Source organism: Ochotona curzoniae, unplaced genomic scaffold (assembly GCF_017591425.1).
Source record: "Ochotona curzoniae isolate NIBS_2020 unplaced genomic scaffold, NIBS_Ocur_1.0 contig_2599, whole genome shotgun sequence".
NCBI classification, from domain to species: Eukaryota; Metazoa; Chordata; class Mammalia; order Lagomorpha; family Ochotonidae; genus Ochotona; species Ochotona curzoniae.
The window spans coordinates 7,850,316-7,864,427 of NW_024465520.1; the positions used below are offsets into that span (position 1 = coordinate 7,850,316).

The following is a 14,112-nucleotide window of genomic DNA, read 5'->3' on the forward strand; positions in this document are numbered from 1 at the left end:
CTGAGTCCATTTTTATTCTGTGTGCAAAAATCAAACATGACATAAATGTGAGGGCTGCAGATTATTTGCAGGTTACAACAACCATCCTACGCAGATACATTCATGGATTAATGGTTTAATTGCTCTCCTAGATTTTGGGGCAGTCTGGTGCTAGGTGAATGACCTTGCCCTTAGCCTGTGATTCCCTGGATCCATAGCCTTTAAGACAACGAGGCCTAGATCTATTTTCGAAATATCTAGGCCTACTCATGGCAGCGAATTCCACCCTGATCTTGTTCCCATCAATAACCATGAGAGAGCTAAGGAACCTGGACCTCGCCAAGAAGGAGGGGTCACCTGCCAGACAGACAGTGGTCTGCTCCTAGAAGCCTTAGCGAAGCCGGAATCAGGCTAGAGCCAGTGCTCAAGATCCCAACAGAAAGTGTGCAAGATGATTCACGTGGCTTCCATGAAATCCTTACAAATTGTTAGAAAAGTAAATAACATCAGGAGATAAATTAGACCTGCAGCTGTGCCTGCTTTCAGTACCCCCAGGCAGGAAGATTCTGGAAATTGGTATTAGCCTGGTGTGTGGCTTAGTGCAGGGCAGGGGCTGTGTCGAAAGGGGAGAGATACCAACAGGATGTGGAGACAACCTCGTGCCGTGACTTATACTTGCATCCCAGCTCTAGGGGGCCTCTGATGGCTCAAGGTGCCTGGGCAACTCCAGCTTTCATCCTGACACGTTCCCTGGCTCTCTGTAGGAGGCCACAACCTGACTCTCCCTCACTTCCATTCACTGAATTCTTCCAGTTCTGAGCCTGTACCGGCCACTTATGTGTATAACAGCTTTTCCTCCTCTGTGTTGGAGAGACATGCTCGTTGTTGATCATGTTTAATGTCCTTATTGGGGGGGAAAAATAGAACAGGAACCTTCAAAGGTTTTCCTTAGCTACAAATCTCCTCTATCAAGCAACTATTCAAAAAACCTTCACCTCTTTACTTATCCTTGTCGAAAAATTCCGCCTGCTGGTCCCCTGTCGGTGCTGCACACTGACGTACCAGAGCCCAGGAATGCTCTTGCAGGAATCGGAGACAGGAGTCGCATACAGCCACTTCCGATATGGGACGCGACTGTCCAGCTGACACCCTAACTGCTAGGCTCCATGCTCCTCATATTTGTCTTTTTGTGACTGGCTTATTTCCCTTAGCAGATTTATTCAGACTGTGGCGTGTGTTGGAATTTCATTCTCTTGTCAGACCTGGTGGTGGTCTGTTACTCTTTCTCCCCATCTCCATGGTCGTGTAGGTTGTTGCCAGCTTTTGGCCATTGAGAATGCTGCTGCTCTGAGAGTGGGTGTGGAAGTGTTTGCTTAAGACTCTGCACCAAGGTTCCTCTTATCTACGGCTCCACTTCTCTATTCTAACGACCAAACTAAACAATGGCCTGAAAATATAAGTCGAACAAATTCTCAGTTTGTAAGTGTTCAATGACATTCTATCCTGAAAAAATATGAAATAATTAATTTTATCTTGAACAAGAAAATCTTTGCAGCCACAGTTTTACCTTTTAAAAATGCATTAAGACAATTTTGGAACTGTGCAGTAAATTTGCCCGGATTGGATTTGTGCTCAGCTCCATGGAAATCCTGATTTAATAATGTGGTTCAGTCCATTCTGTGGGAATCTCCATTGTGCCTGCCACCAACCCTCACCCACTACACTCAGCATCCCTGAAAACCCATCCAGACTTCTCGCTTTGAAGGAGCTTATCTTTACTCTGAGAGTGAATGAATGCTTTTCTCCTGAGAATTCCTATAATATGGCTCGATTTGAATTCCAAGCAGGCTGTTGATACTTTCAGGCCAGCCTCCTGGGCTTGGACCAACATCCCTCTGCTTAATGGGCTGTGAACGTTTGATTCCTAAGACCCTACCTTCACAGTAGAAGTTATGAAAAAGGTGATTTGCATTTCTCCAATGGGGACTCCACATTGTTTTTCTCCTAGCCCTTTTTGCTGCTTGTTACACTTTTTTTAAAATTGAGATTGTTTTGTTTTTACTAGTAATTGAAATTAAATTGATCCACAATTTTGATCAAAGTGTGATTTATGTACATTAGGCAAACAAAATATTTTATAGAGATCAGAGTTAAAAAATTTGAATATCCCCTATTCAAACTGCATATAAACATTAGATTTTACGGTGTTAGTATCATATTTTGAGCCCAGTTCTTTGCCAAAAAGGATGGCCAAAGAAATATGTAAATCTCCGTGTATGTATGTCATTCATTTTTGCTGGAGAGGTACTCCATAGTGTGTGTTGGCAAACATTTGTTGTTTATACTTTGCTCCTAGATTTCATCGCAAATCTTTCCATGAATTAGGAAGTGCATGCTTTTGACTGCTTGCAATTCATGTTAATGTGTAAGTCACACAACAAAATATGTGTACTTGTAAATTGTAGCTTTTCTTCCTCCTTGAAACAATCCTGTCATTGAAAAACTTAGCCAGGGCCTGGAACATGATGGTATAGTGGCTAAAGCATTGCCTTGCAACTGCTGGGATCCCATATCGTTGCTGGTTTGTGTCCTGGCTGCTCCACTTCCCATGCAGCTCCCTGCTTGTGGCCTGAGATAGCAATAGAGGATGGCCCAAAGCCTTGGGACCCTGCACCCACATGGGAGACCTGGAAGAAGCTCTTTTATCTGACTTTAGATCAGCTCATTTCTGGCTGTTGTGGCTACGTGGAGAGTGAATAAGCAAATGGAAGATTTATTTTTGTTTCTCTCTGTGGATCTGACTTTCCAATACTAATAAATAAATGTTTAAGCAAAAAAAAAAAAAAAAAAGAAAGGAAAAAGAAAAACTGATATGTTGCTTCATGGCTCTCTTCTGTAGTGTCTCTGGAATTCTTGTTACATTTGCTAAGCAAGGCCCTTGGTCATGTTCATCTCAACGGGTAAACAGGCGTTAGAGTGTAGCATCCTCCGAGTCACGAATCCTCAGGCTGAGGCTTGGCAGGCAGAAGTGACAGGAGAACCATCAACCTGAGAACAGAGCTAACAGCCACATAACTGAAGGAGTGTGGGCGAAGACAGCAATTTTTTCAATTCTATGTGAAAATGTTGCTTTTGAATTTTTATAAATCAAGAATTGGTAAGCTTTCTGTGTGGTAAACACTATGGGGCAAATATCCATGGTAGATTTTTGCATTTCTCCAAAGAAGGGGGCTGGGAGCACCTAGATAAGGAGCACCCAGCAGAGTGGAGCGCCAGTCCCTGGCAGTTAGATATTACTTGGAATCAAGTGTGTGCAAGTTGAAGACCCACTGGCTCTGTGCCTTTCTGGCTGCCCCGTGTCTGTTGCAGACATGAATCTCTGAGCACAACCCCTTCCCTTGCAGACTCTTGCTCCTCTGCCACAGTTTTCAGTCAGTCTTATTACAGCTGGCCCACTGATATGGAACCTTTGACCTTTGGCTGGAGTATCATCCAGGACAAAGTGAAGGAAAAAAATCACAGCAGTGTGGGCTCTAGAATGGAGCTGAAAGTAGGGTTGAACTACATGGTGAGTGCTCCATAGTGTGGTCCATAGTGGTAAATGTGCATACAGAAGTCAGCCCTGCCTCTTGTGAGCAGGGGAATTTGGGCTACTTGGGAAGTCTCTGTAAGTCTGTGTTTACGCCGCTGTTAAACAAGCAGCCTTAAATGGTGTGGTCCATACTATCTCCTTAAAGTGGTGGAGCTGTTTAAATGGCAGTGGCCATTTAAATGGCCCAGCTGTAATGAAGCACCGGTGCCCCACGTTGGAGTTTCTGGGTTCATTGCCCAGCTTTAGTTTCTGTTACCAGCTTTGTGGTTGTGATGATCCAAGCAGCTGGGCTCCTTCCACCCATATGGAAGACCTCGATTGCATGTCTGGCTTTCTTTCTGGCCCTGGCCTAGCCCTGGCTGTTGCTGGCATTTGGAAAATGAATCCAACGAAGAGGAATCTACTCACTTTGTAGCGTTCTCTCTCTCTCTCTCTCTCTCTCTCTCTCCCCCTCCCTCCCTCTCCTTATTGTACTTCTCAAATGAAGAGAATTTTTTTTTGAAAAAGGTAATTGGAATATGTAAATAAAGTAATGATCACTATAGTGACCAAGTAGATGGTCAGTAAGTGACAGTGATCCTTGTAAATATGGAAAATTTTTAAAGTTGTATTAATGCTTGGCTAAATGGTAGAAGTACTACTGTTGTACTCAGGTTTGAACAGGTGTTATGGAATTGTCCAAATTAGAGCAGTTCTTGGGCTCAAGTCACCACGATTATGGGAAAGCTTTCTCAGATGACACAGCAACACATAGCCTAAGCAAATTATTTCTACATTGTAGTCATATTGTCAGGAGGAGCAAGTTCTTGTAGTATCTTGTTGAGCACAAGCCTAGGACTAGGGCATGTAGATGATGCTGTGTTTCACAGGGTGCTTTTCTGTTTCTCCTGTTGTAGTGGCCCAGCCTCTCTTCCTCTTTCTGTGGCTAGAGCCCAGCCATCTCTTAGGGCACTGCTCTAACACGGGTGCAGTGTGTGGTCCTAAACTACTTCGCCATTGCCAGAAATCGCATCACACTACTATGCTAAAGGAAAGACAAAAGCTCATCATGGTGATGCATTATTTAGTGGTGGTTTTGTTGCTGCTGCTGCTGTTTTACATGTAGGAGACACAAAATAATAGTAAAGGCAGCAAGGAGAATAACAGCTTATGTGAGCAGAGTGATTTATTAAAATCTGGTTAGCTCAACTGACTCTTTTAATCTATTCTGTTTTTCTGTGGGAAATTACAGACTATTTTTTTGATGAACTATTGTGTGCAGTGGATGTTTGAATTTGCTTACTATTTGCCAAATCAAGCATGACTTATCTATGCCATGTTGAAAAAAAAGTGTGTGTAGCTTGCTAGGATTCTAAGAGTTCATCTTGTGTTGCAGGCATAGAGATTAAGAAATAAAACCATCGCACATGATACGGCTGCTGCTGAAATAAAGGAGACATGTGGTTGTAAATGGGAAGTTATGTGAGAGCTTGCAGACAGTCTGTTTGTTATTTCAAATGGCTTCTAAATGGCTTTGCCTGGAAGGCATCTTTCTGTAGACTCTTGTACCGTCTCACTTATTCTTCAATGTCCATTTTATCCTCATTTAACAGTATGGCTTATTAGCTTGATGCCGTTAGCCTAAATATTTACAGATCCTACCACTGCAGATTCATCATGCAGGCAAGTGGAAATGTTTGCTGACCTCTGGTCTTGGAGATGTGAGAGGCAGTTTATTTCTAAGATTAATAGCGTGGTCTCCAGAACAGATTTCCTTAATTGGTATACTGATTCAGTCACACAGGGGCCTTGTGTACCCTCTCTGTGCTCCAATGGCTTCATCCTTAGATGATCTGTGCCAGAGGTGAGAATAGCTATATCAGAGTTGTATCACGAGGGATATGATTGTCAGGTGCTGGCACAGAGAAGTGTAAAATCCATACTGCCCGTCTCCAGGAGTATTTTCCTTAGGGAGATCCGAAAGAAACTGGAGGAAAAATTGGCAACGTGGGGGCTTTTTGTCATTTTTGAAAAGCAACCGTTGCTTGGATAAGGCATGACTTTGGACTGTTGTTTCACAGTGTGACAACTTTCCTCTGGCCTGCGTTTCAGTGCCCTTCGATGTCTCTTCTGGACCATTGGGCCTGGATTACTGTCACACTTTTCCAGCCCCAGTTTCTCACAATCTCCCCTTACTGCAGTGTTTGAAAGGTTACAAAGGTTTGCTACTTCCTCCCTCATCTTTTCTCTGGATTTGCCTGTAGGCATTTGGTGGACAGACAGACATTTGGATCAATGTCCTTTCAGTTCAAGTTCAGCTTTTCTGGTGTTCAACTTTACTTATTTTCGATGAGTGTGGTTAGTGGAAGAACAGAGTCTGTGTCGAGGCCGTTTTAGGCTGTGGTTTCTTGGGGTGCTGTGTGGCAGGAGACCAACCTTTGGAACTAGCTTTCAATCGAAAGCACAAAATGTGAATTTGGACGCCATCTTCTTGAGAAGGCTCAGAAAGATCTAGAAACTAGCTGGGAACTGGCTCAGTGTTATAATCGTTACAACTGTTACTGCGCTATAAAGGATCGACTTTAAACAAATATATAAATAATAAGTAAATCTTGACCTTAAACACACATATAAATAATAAATAAATATTGACTGACTTTAATTCTGCTTGCCTTGTGTTAACAACACCATGTTTAGTGTCCTCCTAACTGTAGGCAGTGCGCAAGCCAAGTGAAGGATGAAGAACAAAACAATTCTTTCATCAAGTACAGTCTGAAACTGTACTTGGTTTTATTCCAGCATTCCAAGGGAGTCTGCCATAGGAGAGTGAGGGTTTATCTCCCTCCCTCCCTCGCTTTCTCCCTCCCTCCCTCCTTCCCTCACTCGCTCCTTCCCTCGCTTTTTCCATCCATCCCTCCCTCCCTCCCTCCCTTGTAAAGATGCATTGATTCATTGAGTCACTGACAGGCAGGGTGAGGGTAATTCACATCTTCGCTCTACTAGCTCATGTCACAAACAGCTATAACAGATAGGTCTGGGCCAGGCTAAAGCAGGAGCCAGGAACTCAATTCCAGTCTTCCATAAAGATTACAGGGGCACATTTGTACTAGGACCATTTTCGGCACATTAGCAGGAGGATGGATTGGAATCAGAGGGGCGAGGAATCAAGCAGGCATTCACATGTGGGAGGATGGCATTGCAAGCTGTAGCTTAATCCACTGTGGCATGATGCTCAAACAAGATTCTTAACCTACCAGGAGATAATGCTGCCCTCTGAGCTTTTACTGTCCCGGCTGCTTAGGAAGTGACTACTGTGTCACTTAATAAAAAATAGTTGTACTTGGGGATGGTGTTGTGGCACGATGGTTGAGCCCCTGCCTGTAGTGCCACATCTCATGTGGGCACTGGATTCAGCCTCGGCTGCTTCGTTCCCCTTCTGGCCTCCTGGAATGAGCAGTTGGAAGATATTGTGCGTGTGTGTGTGTGTGTGATTGTGTGTGTGTACACCCGCTTTGGTTTGAGCAGTGGGACAATGGAACTTGTTTTGTGCTTTTGCTTTTTCCCACTTAAATGTTAAGCAGAACCTAAGTAGGTAAGATAGTTGAACATCTACTGCAACAGTGGAAAAATATGCTGCTAGTTTTTTGGAAGATTCTATTATCAACCACTCAAAAGAGCTTACAGCATTTCCAAACAAATGTTGAAACAGGCACTGCGTACAGTTGCCTGGGTGCATTCTTTTCGCTTCTCTATTTTGTCTTAATTTTTTATTCTTCAAGAACATCGCCAACTGTGTTTGTCCATCCTGTTTTTTCCTTTCTGAAATCTCTGTAGTTAATTCCAAATTATCTGGAACCGATTTGTCCTTTGCTATATAGTAAGCATTTTTGTTTTCCGACATAAACATGGAATTCGGGAGCCGCCCTGACTGAGGGAGGCAGAGTTCATGTTCTGCTGTTTGGGTTAAGCACAGCGCTCAGCCTGCTCCTGGGGAGGTAGCGGTCCTGATGGGGATTCTGAGTGAAGGAGAGAGGGTGCTCACGGGTCATGTTAGAAAGCAAAGGAAGGAGCTGCCTCATCATCTTTTCCATCCTAAGGAGATTCTGTGAGCTCCCCATTATTCGTGCAACCTTGTTGACCTCTGCTTTCCTTCTTCATCTGGTTCTAACCAGCTTCTCTGAAAGTCAGTTGTTCCTGGGCTTTGATGAAAGCACAGTTCAACCTGAGCCAGCTTTGCTCCGGGCACATAGGCACTAGGGCCCCTTCTTATTCTGGAAATGATTGTAATCACTTTTCTAATTAAGAATGCCTTTTTCTGATTTTGTGTTAAGACATCACAATGTCTTTATCTCGTGGGTCTCGTATCCATTGTTATGGCTGGCTTTCCAGTGTCCGTCTCCTAGGCTGAGTTCTTCGAGGTTGTGTGTCTGCCTGACCCCTTCTGTTCCATGTGTTACAAGTTGGGCATGGCCTAACGATCCCTGTGGATTGTGAACAAATGATATAGCCTTTGATTTTCAGAGCTTTACTTCTGCCTTTCCTTGTAAAATAAGAGATAGCTGGAATTTTCCCAATTCCAGCATCGTCTTCCTGATGGGTCATTTGATCATAACTGTGTATGACTCAAAGAGATGGGGAAAGAGAGAGGGTGGTGATGATGGTGGAGGTACATTGTCAGCTGCTGTGTAACAGTAACAGCAAAGCTACTTTTTAATCAAATAGGATACAAAGAATTTTCTAAGTATTTGCTTACTTGAGTTAAATTAGATAGTCATGCATGCGTAGCATTTGTTGAACTGTAGAACCTGAGGGAGGGTTGGAGCCATAATGTGAGGAAGCCTACAAATGGGTAAATAACCACGAATTTCCTTAGTTCCCTTCTGTTGAAGAGGGTTTGTGGCTTACGTGCAGGAAAATAGCTATGTAATCTCTTTAATCTGTGGTTCACGCTGTGTGCTTTCTGGACTTGGGCCAGCATTACCTGAGAACATTCCAGAATGTGAATTCCCAAGGATTACCAGAGACCCCACTTATGAAACTTTGTGGGTGTAGCCTGGAGCACATGTCTTAACAAATGTGTTAAAGTGTGGGAATTGCCATCAAACCTGTGACATTAAATTGTCTTGGGTTGTGACAAAATTTGAGAATTTGCTATAAGACAGAAAGCTAGGGAAAATGCACAAACACGTTTCATATAATAGAGTCTCGAACCCCTACTTAAGTACATGGAACATTTTGTCATTAGTTCTGCACCATACTCTCGATTGTTCTGACTGGAGAATCTGGTTGTTGTTTGTCCTGTAGCTTGCATAGTTCAAGACTGTGTCTTACCCCAACCTTTTTGTAAGGGACATTTGTATCTTGAGATATCTTTGTAGCTGAACACTGCTTGGCTCAGCTATAAACTTGACATTGCAGAGTGTTTTGGAGGATCCATGTCAAGCAATGTGAAGGACATTTGGTAAGACCTAGTTTCTTGAACAGAAACTTGATTTTGGTGTTGGGGTCAGAGTGTGGGCATTTGGCCCAGTGACTAAGAGTCCTGGATCTTACCTAACTTATCCTAACTCCAGGATCCTGTTAATACAGATCATTGGGGGTAGTAGTGGTGGCTGAAGTGACTGGAACTTTGTGAGACTTGTTGGCTCCAGCACTGGTCTCTGACCGAGGGACCATTGCAGGCATTTGGGGATAAGGCAACAGATGGGAGTTCTGTCTCACATACTGGTGATCAAGCATTTTAGATTTATTTATTTTGTCTGAAAGATTTACGCACACACACAGAGTGGGAGAGAGAGAGAGAGAGAGAGAGAGAGAGAGAGAGAGAGAATCTTCCATCTGCTGATTTGCTCCATAAATGGCCACAGTTGCCAGAGCTGAGCCTGTCTGGAGCTGGGAGACAGGAGCTTCCTCTGGGTCTGCCATGAGGGTGCATTATCCCAAGGACTTTAATCATCCTCCACTGCTTTCCCAGACCATTAAACTAGGGAGTTGGATCAGAAGTGGAGCAGCTGGTACTCAAGCTTGCACCCATAGAGGATGCTGGTGCCACAGGTGGATTAACTTGCTGTGTCACTGTCCCCAAATAATCAAATTTAAAAACAACACTCCAAACCTAGATTTAAGAAAAATATTTGGTAAATTTTTTTCCCTTTAAGTATATGTCATTTATAATGACTAAGTATCATTATAGACACTTAGAGTCATAGAGAAAAAGTAGAAGCAATGACAAACATTTCCTTGACAAAACAATTATTTTGTTGTAAGTTGTAAACGGAAGGATTTTAAGAGTCATTTGATGGGCCTAGTGCAGCAGCAGCCTAGCGGCTCAAGTCCTCGCCTTGCACGTGCCAGGATCCCATATTGGTGCCAGTTCTAATCCCGGCTGCTCCACTTCTCATCCGGCTCCCTGCTTGTGGCCTGGGAAAGCAGTGGAGGACGGCCCCAAAGCCTTAAGACCCTGCACCCACATGGGAGACCCAGAAGAGGCTGTGGGATCCTCACTTTGGATCGGCTCAGCTCTGGCCATTGTGGTTGCTTGGGGAGTGAATCATCGAGCGGAAGATCTTCCTCTCTGTCTCTCTTCTCTGTATATCTGACTGTCCAATAGAAATAAAATAGATCTTTAGCAGAGTCACTTGATGAGTGAGTTTGACGAGAATTTTCAACTCCAAGTTACATATAGGAAAATAGCAGCATCAACAAGCCTAACTAAACGATAGGTGTTAGGCCTGCTCTTGTTCTAAATTTCCTTGTATCAGTTGATTCAAACCTGAAAGCTAGTACGTGAGGTCAGTACTGATTGAAATGGTGCTGACAGCAAGGCATGCTTTGCCTTCTGCGTGACGTCTGCTAAGTGGCAGGGCCTTGACCTGATGTTGGCAGATGCTCCGATGCCCCATCCTTAACATGTACCTGCCACCGCTCCTCTGGGGTGATGAGAAAACACGGCAGTGAGCTGCTGTTGGCGGGGTGTTGGTGCCTTAAAATTATGTGCGTCTGTTTTGTGTTAAGCTGGGTAACGTTACGTTCTCTGTGCTGAACGTTTATAAGCATCTGAGACTGGAAGGAAATGTACAAATGTGGCATTCACAGTTGGCGTCCATAGCAAGGACTGACAGAATTACTACCAGCCATGGAGTCTTTAACCAACATTTGTTTTCCTTTGTACTTTGATCTTGAATTTAATGCCCGTTTAGGTCATGCTAACTCCTCAATGTCATGAGCTTTGCATGTTTCAGTAATTTAATTTTCCTTTCTGATTATTTCCCAGAACATTAAGTGGAAGTTTCAGGTTTTTCTTTAGTGTTATTTTGGGGGAAAAGAAATCAAAACTAACTTGATTTTTTTAATACTTCCAGTGAGTAAGAGCTCATTTCTAAGGGATTAGTGTATTGTGGAAGTGAAGAAGCCAGGCTACAGGGTTGGGATTCCTGGATTCAAATACAATTTCCCTGCTTAGCAGCTTTATGACTCTGGGGGAAAGTACTTACCTCATCTGTAACATGGCACGAGTTCTCTGTGTCCCATGGCACTGCGTGCACGATGCCCTGAGATAATGCTTGGAAAGCGGTGTTCACGTTAGTGCAGTGCCGGGGCACGGCACTAATTACTGCATGCAGAAGGAGAAGTATGGGCACAGGGTGTGGCCGCTTGCTTTGCTGCTACCACCAACAGCACCACCCCACACTTCACAGTAACACACTCAACATTTTTCCATGCCGGCTCTGAAAGCTCTAACCTATTTGTTTTGAAGGGATGGACACTGTTCCACTGAGAAAAAGAACGATGACGTAAATGTACTCGCGTGAACGCGCATTGGAATTCTGTCCTTTTGTCTCCCCGTCCTCCTCTGGGAAGCGTTCAGGTGATCTCATGGAGACCCGTGTGGTCTCATGGATACCTGTGTGGTGGCACATCAAGAAGAGGTGGAGCTTATTCAGCATCCGATGATGTGTGCCTGGACTGCTGGGCTGCATGCTGTAGACCTGGCCTCACTCGGGAGGACAGGATGTCAGTGCGTGCTGCTTGGAATCTCCATGCAGCATCTCAGCATCCCGACACTGGCTGGCCTGTGCCTGTGCGACGGACACCTCCCCGAGACAACCAGAAGTTGGTTGGGAGCTTTCAGATCTATGTTTGATGGGCACCTTTCCCCTCAGATTGCAGCTTGGTTTATATATTGTAACTTTGTTGAAATCCACGCTGAGAGGCAAAGTTTCTGCCCTCCCTAACTGCCTGTCTTCCCTGCCCTCTGGCCCTTCTTCACCCCGTGGGCCCCTTCCTGTCCTGCTGTTAGCTGACCACAATCAGGTCTCCCCTCCCAACGTGTGTGGAGGGGGAGGAGGGGTCCTGTACCTTCCTCCCTACTGATTTTCTTGTGAGTGTGTGTGTGTTGTGTGTGTCCCCTGTTCCTGCCTCCATGTGTGGCCCTTGGGTGTGTGTGGGTTGGAGGGTCGCAAGGGTGCAGACACATCAGGCCTATACTGAAATCTTTGTACAAGCTCTTCCTCTGTCTTAGTGTTATTTCATAGGCAATATGTGCTCATGTTTTCACCTTCATAGTGTTGATCGCACCTGTACACCCAGGCAACCTAGAAGTTCCCTTCATTTCCCATTTGTAATCTGCTAGATAGTTCTTCAGTATGAACTTCTCTTGATGCACAGTTTATTATTTGGGAAGCACTGGGTCTCAGTTCACTGCTACAGTGCTAGTACCCCGTAATTCCTGACACAGTGGAAATACTCATTAAAACTTGCTGAGCTGACAAAAGCTAGCGGGGGTGGGAGGGCTCCCTAGAACATATGATGTGTGCTGGTGCTGTGGATGCTCATTCAGGTAACCGTAATCAAATTTAGATCTCAGGATGAGTTAGCTTTCAGTTCTTTAAAGTGTTTCGACAAAGTCTTTCACATTATTATTATTATTATTATTATTACTTTACTACTACTATTTTGCAAAACTGACACAGCATTTCTGCTTCTATCCAGTGTATTGGTAACCTTTTTTGTCTGCACGACGGTTCCTCCTGACGAAGAGAAACATCTAGACCACCTCTGAATTAGAACACTTTCTCTGCCCTTTTCAGGGAACCATTGGAAGTGTGAGAATGGCCAGGACTGGGCTGTTCTGGGAGACTGGTTCGGACCCAGCCAGGCTGCCAGCTGTTGTCTCTGCTTTGAGGAGTTCTTAACTTGGGTTCTCCTTGGCACTGTGCACGAGGCCCTCGGGTGTGGTGCCTACTCACTTCCCCCTTGTTCTCAGTGCTTCTGTTTGTGGCAGAACATTTCTATGGAGATACTACGCTAATAGCTGTTCCTGGGGAAAAATCATCTGATTTCTGGTAAATAATGAGATTTCCTTGTTTGGCCCTAATTTCCAAGGCACAGGACAGCATCTATTCAAAGGAAAAATGAGAACAAATTTGTGAAACATTTAAACCCCTTCCCTGGGTGTATCTGAAAATTGTAAACATGAGGGAACTTCTGGATTCATGCTTACAGGGTTGTCCAGGTTAACAGCAGTTGTTGAAACTGCTGAATGTATCTTGACAGTAGGATGCGGGAACTCTCTGCCGTCGTTCATGCCCACAATGAGGAACTTACGACTGTTTATGAAGACCTGTATTATTGTAATAATATAGGGAACTCAGTGTGGAGCTGGGAGTGGGGAGTAAGGGAAATCCCAGCACCTATGATACTGTATCTTAAAATGATAATTATCAAAAATGAAACAAAGCTGTTGAATGAGTGCACTTCACATGAAATATCGGTTGCCTAGATCCTAGGCACGCTTGCTTATTTTACACAAAACCCCTTGTATAGTAGCAACCCCCATTTTTTTGGGTGGGGGTGTTCTCTTGTTGAATTTCTGACATCTAGGTTGCTTCTAGGATGTGTTAATGTAGGGATGAGGTGCAAGGAAGGCACTCTTGTTGGAGGAGGAAGGCTGTGGGACTTGGTAGCTGGGCTCATGGAGAATCCAGAGCGTGCTGGCAAAGGCAGCCGATTGCATGCAGGGCATGAGAAAGGTGATGTCGGGAACAGACAAGCGCTGTGGGTGTGGGTGGTTTGTGATAAACACTCCCTGCCCCTGGTCCGGTGTGGGATGAGGCTTGGACTTCCACAGACTGCACCCCACCCCCTGTGCCCCTCCCTCAAAGTCAATCCATTCTGTCTTCGGATTTGGCTGGAGGAGTGTGAATTTACTTTACGACTAAATCTGGTGAATACATTTATGCTATAAAACACGAGAACTTTCCCTAGTTTAATGTTGTCTTTCTTGCATGCTAGGATTTCTTACATTCTTTAAGTGAAAAGTTTATTTTGATTGTTCCGGAACCATTAACTAAACACTTAATGGCATAAATGGCTTAAGACAATGTTCCTTTCTGGGAATTCTTTGCTACTTTTATTCTTTTTAACCTTCAGCTATGGTAGTGGTTGTGTATTACACATCTGGGAAAGAATAAAAGTAATAGGATTAAGAAAATGGTAGTATTTGAAGTGGTTGAATAAAGGACTTTACGAGCATAGCTTAACCAAATAATAAAAAGAAGCAA

The 14,112-nt window shown here is 44.1% G+C and overlaps 1 protein-coding gene across 1 annotated transcript in view; it reads left to right on the top strand.

Annotated features, from left to right (window-relative positions):
- Positions 1-14,112, top strand: part of MED12L (mediator complex subunit 12L) — a 302,774-nt gene that overhangs the window by 144,842 nt on the left and 143,820 nt on the right. The gene's annotated exons all lie outside the window — the stretch shown is intronic.